This window comes from Rhipicephalus sanguineus, chromosome 7 (genome assembly GCF_013339695.2).
Source record: "Rhipicephalus sanguineus isolate Rsan-2018 chromosome 7, BIME_Rsan_1.4, whole genome shotgun sequence".
NCBI lineage: Eukaryota > Metazoa > Arthropoda > Arachnida > Ixodida > Ixodidae > Rhipicephalus > Rhipicephalus sanguineus.
The window spans coordinates 156,274,514-156,284,025 of record NC_051182.1 but is presented as its reverse complement, the minus strand read 5'-3'; the positions used below and the strand labels follow the sequence as shown (position 1 = coordinate 156,284,025).

The following is a 9,512-nucleotide window of genomic DNA, read 5'->3' as shown; positions in this document are numbered from 1 at the left end:
TTATGGTGTTCGTGTTAGTAAATGCTACTACTTGGGTACTTATCGGGTTACTAAACGCTACTATCTCGACTGTCATATTATGTTACGCTTTAATTGTGGAACTCTTATGGAAAATTAGGGGAAACTGAATTTTTTTTGGTTCAGTTCAGAATAACATGGATGTACCTCGCACGTTAAGCACATCCTTTACGTTCAATTTATCAATAATATGGCAGTAGAACCTAGCGACATTGTTTCTCAAGGAACACATTGAAATCAGCCCCCAGCCAACCAGATGCTAGGCATTAGCTGCAACATTATGAAGCGAGAATAAAAATTAAACTCTAACAAAAAGGTAGTTGTTCAAGTTAAGCGTTGTATTAGATACATATGACATACACATAATATATGAGCATAAGTTAGTGAAGATAAGGGCCAATTAGCAATTAAGTGTCAGGATAATTAATGGAAATTAAGTTAATAGACAGAGCAGAATATTTTCTTCTGAACACCTGAGATCGCATGTGACTGGCGAAGCAAGTCTCAAACATGTGCTTCGTTCTTCATGGCTTCTGCTATCCGCTGCGCGCTTATATTAACTGAATGGGTTCATTGAAATAGCATACTTTTTTCTTATGATTATGGGCCATGAACATGGCACATACCCAATACAGACATATTCTTTCAATCTAAAGTCTACCCAAGTTTACTGAATGCGAGGAGCAAGCGCCAATAAATACTCTTAAAAAGAACATTAAGTCTGCATAAAGTTATTTCCCTCCAAGACAGCACCAATAGTCCGCGATTAAGTTTTCAATTTGACTAAGATGCATGTGGTCTCTGCCTACAGTTCGACCTACCTGGGCATCCTCGACGTAGGAGTAGCAGTAGTTGAAAACTTTATAAGAATGGAAGCTTGAGCAAGATGGTATGCGTTCATCTTGGTTGAAAACTTATTTCATCTTGGAAGACAACTTTTTGTTATTTTCGATTGGTTATTCACGAAAACTGGAGCCCTCAGTCCACGGCTCTGTTTGCTGCTGCAACGCAGACGTCCCGGTCAATCATTTTGCTGGTAGTCCATTGGCTGTGCTGGATATAACGAATTCCCGTTATAACGGGCTGGAATCGGTCACATCATGGAAGGTCTGGGCGTTTTGACCGCCTAGAATATTTAAATGCCGCACAGAGTTCCTTCATCACTGTTGTGCCTAGAAAACCAAACAAGTGATCCTCATTGCAGGCAGTCATTCTCTTGCTTGAAGAAATCCACTGGCTTTTCCAGAGGCATTTCATGAAGGGACTGCCAATTCATTTCAACAGGCATCTTACCCTCCCAAAACTGCCACCCTGATTAGGTAGCCCATGTGTGCACATGAATGAAGGAATGTGTAGAATACCTATGCTGTCATCATCTGGGATGTTCCAATGAGCACTTACGGTAGAGGTAGCGAATATCTTGCATTTTCCACTTCCATGAACTGCTGACCCTCTTGCCCGTAAGAGGGCGGGTGCATCAAATTCTCACATAACAGAAAACAACTAATACCAGATGGACCAAAGAATGCACTTTATTTGAATATACTCTGGTTGTCTTTGCTGTCTTGGCAATAACTCTTCTTGTCCTATACGGAATAACGTCGCTTAGGGGGAATGATTTTTCCAGGGCTTGAAACTGAAAAGAACAAGCGTAATCAGGAAGGCGAAGATGAAAAGATCAGGGGCGTTGGGGAGATATTGCGCCAAATCTGTTTTTAGATGCGAAGCATCTTGTAGCGGAGTTCAAACCGGTGGTCGTGGTGGTGGTGGTGTGCGGCGTGACCACCCTTACTGCGCATGCGCATACCCTCTCTACTCACCTCCTCTCCACTTCCCGTCTCCACTCCCCCTTTCCATTTCCCCTCTCCATTTCCCCCTCTCCACTCACCCTCGCCCCTCTCAACTTCCCTCTCCACTCCCCCTCTCCCCGTCCCTCTCTCCACTTTCTCTCTCCGATTTCCCCCTCTCCACTATCCCTTCTCCCCTCCCTCTTCCCCTCTCCATCCTTCCTCTGAAACGCGGGCTAAACATGCCGAAATTCTCTCCTGCGCAACGCCGCGATGAGCGCCAGCGCATGCGCGTCCCCTCCCCCTCTCTCTCCTCTCATACGCTGCCCTCCTTTCACGCGCCTGTCGACCACGTTCCCCACTCGCCCTGTGAGAATTAACGGCCAGGCTAGAGGGAACACAAGACGCGCGTAGCGTTCCTCTTCGCGTTCCGCGACGCGAGGTCGCTAGCATGCCCAACGAACGCCAACGGAACGCGATCGTGCAAGTGCTCCGGCTTCGCATCGCCTCATGGTCCCCTTTAGCGGGAAATGGTGTAAATTTCTTTTATCGTGCCTTGAAGAATCAGTTGTAATGAAATATATTGGTAATTTCATTTTTTCTTGGGGACCATAGTTTTGTGCTTTCATTTATGATCTGCATTTCTTTGTTACTTTTGTACCAGTCAAACTTTTAAATTAATATTTTTATTCGGCATCACGAAAAATACGTGTACACCGGTCGCGGCGGCCGCATTTCTATGGCGACAAAATGATAGCGGACCAATGCGGTTATATTTAGGCGCATATTAAAGAACCCCACATGGTCAAATTTTCCGAGGCGCTCCGGTACGGCGTCTCTCACATCATAATGTGATTTTGCCATGTCAAGCTTCAGTAATTACTTAACAATTATTTTTTAAAAAAAAACGCCAGGCACGTGCGGGACACGCAGCCCAGTCATAGCGTTAGCTGGGTGACCGGCCATCTTATAGCGCATCGTACACTCTCTTTTAATGGCGATGCAAGTCACTACGTCATAATGCGTCGTAACATAGCTTTGTTGCGCAGTACCCACTACGCGTCTCTAAGGCAATGCATGCACCTACGTATGGCTGCGCATTTTTTGATGCGGGGGATGGTGGTGAGTTACGATTGGCCCTGTGTAATAGGTGGCAAGCTTGAAACCACTAAATGGTTACGCAATTAGCATGGCGCAACGCCTGGTGTAATTGTACGCTTCTGCCACGCAGTATTACATCGTTAACGTGCCTCCTCTCCTGACAAGAATTCTGCATGGGATATTTTTACGAAAGAGCTTTAAGTACTGCCATGGCTTTGTGAAAGAGTACTTGACTGCCACGTAGAATGTCTGCCTTCGATTCCGGCTCGAACTGTGTGTTCTTTAATTCTACAACCATAGCTGCGCTAGACGCCGGCAGCGGTGGACGACAACGCCACCAGAATCGACTGCTGTCGGCTAACAGTAGTTTCATGCTATAATAAACCAGTTTTGCTGCAATGGCTAAGCAGTGAATGCGAACCAACAAATTGAAATATTATATGAAGTAACCCTGACGGTCAACTCTTCCGATCCGATCTCCTGTAACTCTACAATGCGTTGGTGTAAGGTAGTACAGCCGCTTTATGGAGCGAGGCTGTTTTTGTGCTGCGTGACATCTCAACGAAAAGTAAACGATGAGAGTACAGCGCGTATATGAACGGTCTACTAATGTCTGTCGAGATAGCGCGTGCGTCAGCGCTCGCGATCGCGCCCTATGTGATCAAAGTTCGCAGGTGCTGCTTGAGCGACGCAGCCCCCTATTGCGATGAGAGCATCACACGTAGGAAGCTTTGAGACATTCGCTATGTGATCAAAGTTCGCACGTGCTGCTCGAGCGACGCAGCCCCCTATTGCGATGAGAGCATCACACGTAGGAAGCTTTCAGACATCCGCTGATGAGCTCCGAAGGTACGGGATACGGCGTAAAACATCACGGGCGAGCATGCCTGTTTAGCCACATGGCGCATTTGCTGTCGGAGCCCAGCTCGTGGCATTAAATTTGCTATTAAGTTTCAAAGTGAGCTAGAACTCACTGGCTCTCCTATCGAGAAATGATACCATAAGCTAAATTTGGCTTGTGACGTCAATTTGGCTTATGGACATTGACTGGTCTGAGCATCGTGAGCTACATAGCTACCGCGGCTACCGCAGGATGTCGCGACGTGCACGCACCGCGCTCTCTCGTGTTAGAATTACACACAATATGTAATTGCACAAATGTGCACGTGATCACCCGAAAGAGAACCGCGCGTTGGAAGGACAAAAAAAAATTAGCTCAAGTTTATTACGTGCGCTGATCTACGGATGTAGCTGCTTGCCCCCCTACCATTTCTCCTGCATAGCTACCAGCGCGCTCGCTGAGACGGAAGGGGAAAGAAAGCGCTTAAAACGCACGAATTATTTATGTAACTCCGATCGTACTTCACGGATTTTAAACAATTTATGCGATATTCGATTTTTGAGGCAGTAAACTCAGACAGGGCGGTCACTGTGATGATAGTGAGAATAGTGACGCCCAATGAAAGATATCATTGGAGGAATTGAAGTAAAGAGTTTGGGGAAATAAATTTTTACTTTGGTAGGCACTGTGTTTTCTTCGTCCACCGATGGAGGGTGATGTAGTAAAAAGTGTACATAGGTTACATACGCAGCACGTAAATTCAAAGTTCTCCTGGTAAGTACTGAATTACTCGCCCTCTGCGAATTCTAAATAGACGCGAGTGCAGTATTCGGCATGTCTTCGCATTTTCATAATAGAGGTGAGGTAGAAAAGTGAAAAAATACTTACGGCGGCGTTTTCTTCTCGTATGCGGCATTCCCGGAGGCGTAGTGTAGTAAAAGGGACGAGGTACAACGTGTGGTCTCACTTCTCTAACTACCCTAACCTTAGGGCTCCGCGCAGGATTCCCCGCAAGAACACAAATATGATTCCAAGGAAGCATCAGTGTCGCCAAAGTGAAAAAGACGGCGAAAGTTGTAATAGTTGCCATGGTTCACGGGCGGAATAGTTCGAAAACAAAAGTGTTATTTCCAACGCAGGAATATATATCCTCGTGCGGCGCTAGGGGACTGACATCTCTCGATATAATTCTTTCGTATTTTCTGCGAAGGACAAGCGTCTAACCTTAAGAAAAGAACCGTGAAGCGCTGATAAGTTTTAATGAAATGCACCGCTGGAAAATAATGAATTAAAAATCCTTATGTTCTCCAGCGTTACACACACACAAAAAAAATTATGCGCCGATCAAAACGCGAACTAATTACGTGATAATTACCAGTTTTAACAACACTGATAGTATAGACGTAGTTACATACCATGACGTATGGCTCTTTCATCATCCTGCACTCAGTGCGCAGCAAAGGTAATGAATGTTCCAATTAGGCGGGGTCCATATAATTTCCGGCATTCATTGCGCAAATGACTGCGAAAATTGCGTTATATCACAGAACGGTGATGACGTTAAGAGAGAAAGATGTATATTTGTAATTTTTCAGAGACATGCGTGTGCCTGCCTCGGTTTCATTAGTTGTAGGCAGCCTTCGTATCTCGATAACTATTACACAATGCCGTAGCCTTTTTATGCATTTCCAGAGAATTCTGCTCATGTTAACGCTATCTCTGAACCGTATTTGTAATGCTTGAACTTATGAATCTATATACTGTATAACCCTCTCACAAATTATTGCTGCTGGTGCCAGTGAGAATTTGTTAAATAAATGAATCAGTTGCCTCAAACACGCGGCCTGCGGGCCGCATGCGTCCCGCGGCTTCACAAGGAATAACCTTTTGGGACTTCGCTATATCGTAGTGGCAATAATTTTTCGCCTGTTGCGAATAATAACGCTTTTTTCGGGTAAGCTTCAAAAACGGGAGTGGCCTCAAGCATTTTTTAGGCACCCTATGCTTTCACTGTGTTGAAACATCACCGTAGAACGAAAGCACCATTTCAGGATTTTGATCATTCTGGATATCAGTACCGATATCTTTCTCGAAGTCATCTTCAGATATGACCTATATGTGAGATGTGGGACAACTATTCTTTAAAATGACAACGTTACGTGACATCTTGCTCGAACTCCTCTTCCTCCCCATCCCCGGGCCCTTGTTGGACTAAATTTTGTAGCTGCAGCCGACTAGCTGTGGTGACTTTGGGACACCTCAAATAATGGAACAAAATATCATCACTTATGACATAGCTTACATCAGCAGGAAAAGTTTGAATGCTTATTAAGTACTTCATCTCGTTGTATTTCCAATCAGGCTTGCCATTGCCCAGGTTAAAAAGGAGCCAGAGCTGAAGCTAGCCACACCAGTTGAGTGTAGCGCCCTGTTTTTAGGCAAATAGAACATAAGCGATAGTATGAATAGAGTTTCTATTTTGAATAATAAGTATCCTTTTGAATAAGTACAAAAAATCAACAAACAGCACATTTTTGAAACAGTAGAGCTATTTGTGCCAGCCGTTGGTTGCAATTCGCCAAAAGAAAAATATCATCACCATGAAACGGCGCACGAAATGTTCGTCTTTTTGTCCTCTTCTGCTTCGCTCTCATAACATGTGCGCCGATTCGTGCGGCGTGGGCGTGCGATTTCTTGACCAGGCGGGATTTGAACCCACCTACCCACGATCCCAAGGCGGCCACGGTAACCACTCGGCAACCAGTCATGCTAGCAGAACATAACATAGCCTTGCATAGCATGGTATACCAAGGTTGTGGGAAAGGAAAATAATGATGAGGAGGAGAAATTTGAGGAGGAGGGAAAGGAGCAGGAGAGAAAGGCATAACAAATAAGGAAAAAGAAAGAGTAATTTAAAACATGCCTTTGCTGACCTGGTGATTATGAATGGTGTTGGTCAAGGTTGAAATGCACATCACGCATTTTCGATCGCCTGAGTATAAGCACTTGGTGCACGTACTCAGGGGATCCAAAGCATGGCCTCCTAAAAGAGCTTGTTCCACGGGAGGGGCATTTATTTCAAGCAGTTGCTTCCCTGCTTCTGAGCTCAAGAGGCTGTGTGCGGCATTAGTTCCAAACATATATTCAAAACTTTTGACACCATGATCGCTTGTCCTACGTTCTACACATACAGATCATTCAAAATGTCAATGTCAGAAATTTATTCTGTATATGTTTTACGCAATCACATAGCGATAGCTTTAGGGCTCTCTAGAACCATGCAGCGGTGATCCAACTGCGCCATTTGCGACAATTTGCTGCAATCCCATGTCCCTGACCCTTCCTTCGCTCGTTCGAGTGTAGCTTGCACCAAGTGCACCAAAGTTCACTTTACACCTGCTAACCTACTTACACAGCAGTGTAGCATTTCTCACCCAAATTATTCTTGCTCTTGCACTAAACACGCCAACAGCTTTTCCATTATTCCGCCGTCCCCTCGCTTCAGTTCGCGCCCCAGTTTACGATTAGGCTAAATTGTTCACTCCCAGAATACACGTGAAGCACTAACCGGAAAAATTGCGTACACCTGCGTTTCCCTAAGGTGTCGTTCTCCATGGCGTATCGTAGACAATGCGCAGAGGTGGTTGGATTGGTAGATCACGTGTGTATGTCCTCCGCCTGAAACTAACAGCAGCATTGCCTACAAGGACAAACACGGGATCCCAAGGCAGTAAAAGTGTCATCAGATTAAATAAGACGAAGAAAGTTGTAATGGTTGTCATGACTCATGGTAGATTAGCTAGAAAGTCGAAACATATTTCGAGAGAGCAAGATCTGATATATGTGTTCAACAATAGAGAAATGTCAACTCTTGATTATTCTTTCGTTCTTTTTTAGCAAGGAACAAGCATTTCACTTTAAAAGAAGTGGTGCCTAATTATTGAAAGTCACTGAGAATTCAACCAAAACAAAAATCTGCAAAAAATAGGCTCACATTCTATAGAACTGACAAATAAATCATGCTTCAATAAGATGACTTCGTTAGCTCAATACCTAATAATGTAATATGTATACACCACTTCGAATAAAGGCGAAGTTCTCACATTAAGTTACGTACACCTTTCTGATATTCTTGCTATCAACCTCAATAAAAAGATTAGTGCCTTATTTACCTGAGTCTATTTTACCTATTTCTTGTCGGGGGGGGGGGGGTGTGGAGGAAGGGGTCAAGCCAGTATTGTCTAGACTCCGCGTTCCAGAATTGGTAGTTCTGTCAGCGCTGCTGAAGGCAAGAGGGAGCATTGTTTTTCCTCATCAATAAACTAGTCATTATTAGACCATATAGTAATTCGTGTTTTCGGAAAATGGTAATATATTTGCTCTGCGCATGACACGTTTATATGCTCATCCCTAACACATGTGTAACAGTCGTTCGTGTTTTGTACCAAGATCAGTCAACTAGAGCAACCCTAAGTAAACACAATAAGGACATCCAGAAAAGAAACATGGGTAATTTTCAGGTGCTTTTCATTGATAATCTTCCACAGTATAAATTATTGATAACTTTAGCAATTTTCGTCTCCATAACTAGGTATTCTTGAAAATTTCTGTCATTCATATTCAGCAAAATTCTGAAACTCCTCTTCATCGAAGCAATCAGATGGAGGTCTTGAGTGAATTCACTCTCTAGGCTCACTCGAGCTGTAACGCAAAATGCGGCTTTAGTTTATGGCACGCTACATCAACAGCAAAGAAACAAATTGCATTAGCAAGAAATAGAAAACGACTTGTGAGGTTGCAGAATGAATTAAAACATCATCGCGTCTCTATCGAAGTCGACAGTTAATAAAACGGCGTAAACTCGGCTCCTCCCTTAGGTAGTGCGGCGGAGCGCGTGCGCCAGAGCCGCTGCGTGCGCCTTCCGGGTCTGCACATTCCAGAGGAGTGACGTCGTAGCCACGGCAAACGCACTGGCGCCGACACGTGCCCAGCTGTGCGCTTCTGTTGCGCAGTAGCAAGTCTGACGCTGCGCCGGGCGTTTGGGCCATAGAGACGGCAGCGTGTTACTACACTGACCACCGAGCCGTCTTTGTGGCAATTCAGAGGCAACCCGACGTTGAGCAAACAATAAATATACATGTGTCACATAACGCGTATATCGTGTGGGTGACACTGAAGCAGTGTGTGACACTGAAGCAGGTGACACTGACGCGGGTAATGTTATCGCATGCAACCCTCGTGCGACGGAGATGGCTGGCTCGTTTCATCTCTGCTTCAGCCGCGTTTGCCCCAGCGCTTGCGTGCGTTTGCTCGTGCGTCGAACATATGATGCGTGGGGTGATATTATCGATTTGGACATTATTCTGAACATGACGGCAACGGTCAAAACCCACCGAAAGGGTGACATAATTGCTATCGTAATAAAAAAACAAGAAAAACAGAAGGTTCATCGCGCTACTTTTTTCCCCTGGTGGAAGGCGTGTTTTAATAAGCTGGCGCTTATGCATGAACGGGGATATGTTCAACGCGTTAAAATTTATTGGTAGAATGTAGTGATTGTATACGATTCTTTTTTTAGGGAGAGTGGCAGTTTGCCTGTCAAAGGGAGAGGGATAGAAATGAGAATAAAAGGCAGCGAGTTTATTTAGGATGCACCCGGTTTGCTACCCTATACGGGGGGATGGAGAATAAACAAAAGTAGCATAGAAGAATGAAAGAGAGCACAACTAATGCGCGTGTACACAGAGCAGAGTTCACCGTACCTA

At 44.7% G+C, this 9,512-nt stretch overlaps 1 long non-coding RNA gene across 1 annotated transcript; it reads right to left on the bottom strand.

Annotated features, from left to right (window-relative positions):
• Positions 1-1,527: 1,527 nt before the first annotated feature.
• LOC119400982 (uncharacterized) lies at positions 1,528-4,903 on the bottom strand. Its single transcript, XR_005185338.2, has 2 exons — positions 4,636-4,903; positions 1,528-1,654 (listed from the first exon to the last, which is right to left on the bottom strand). It is a non-coding gene; the product is annotated as an uncharacterized LOC119400982 (long non-coding RNA).
• Between the last annotated feature and the right edge of the window lie 4,609 nt (positions 4,904-9,512).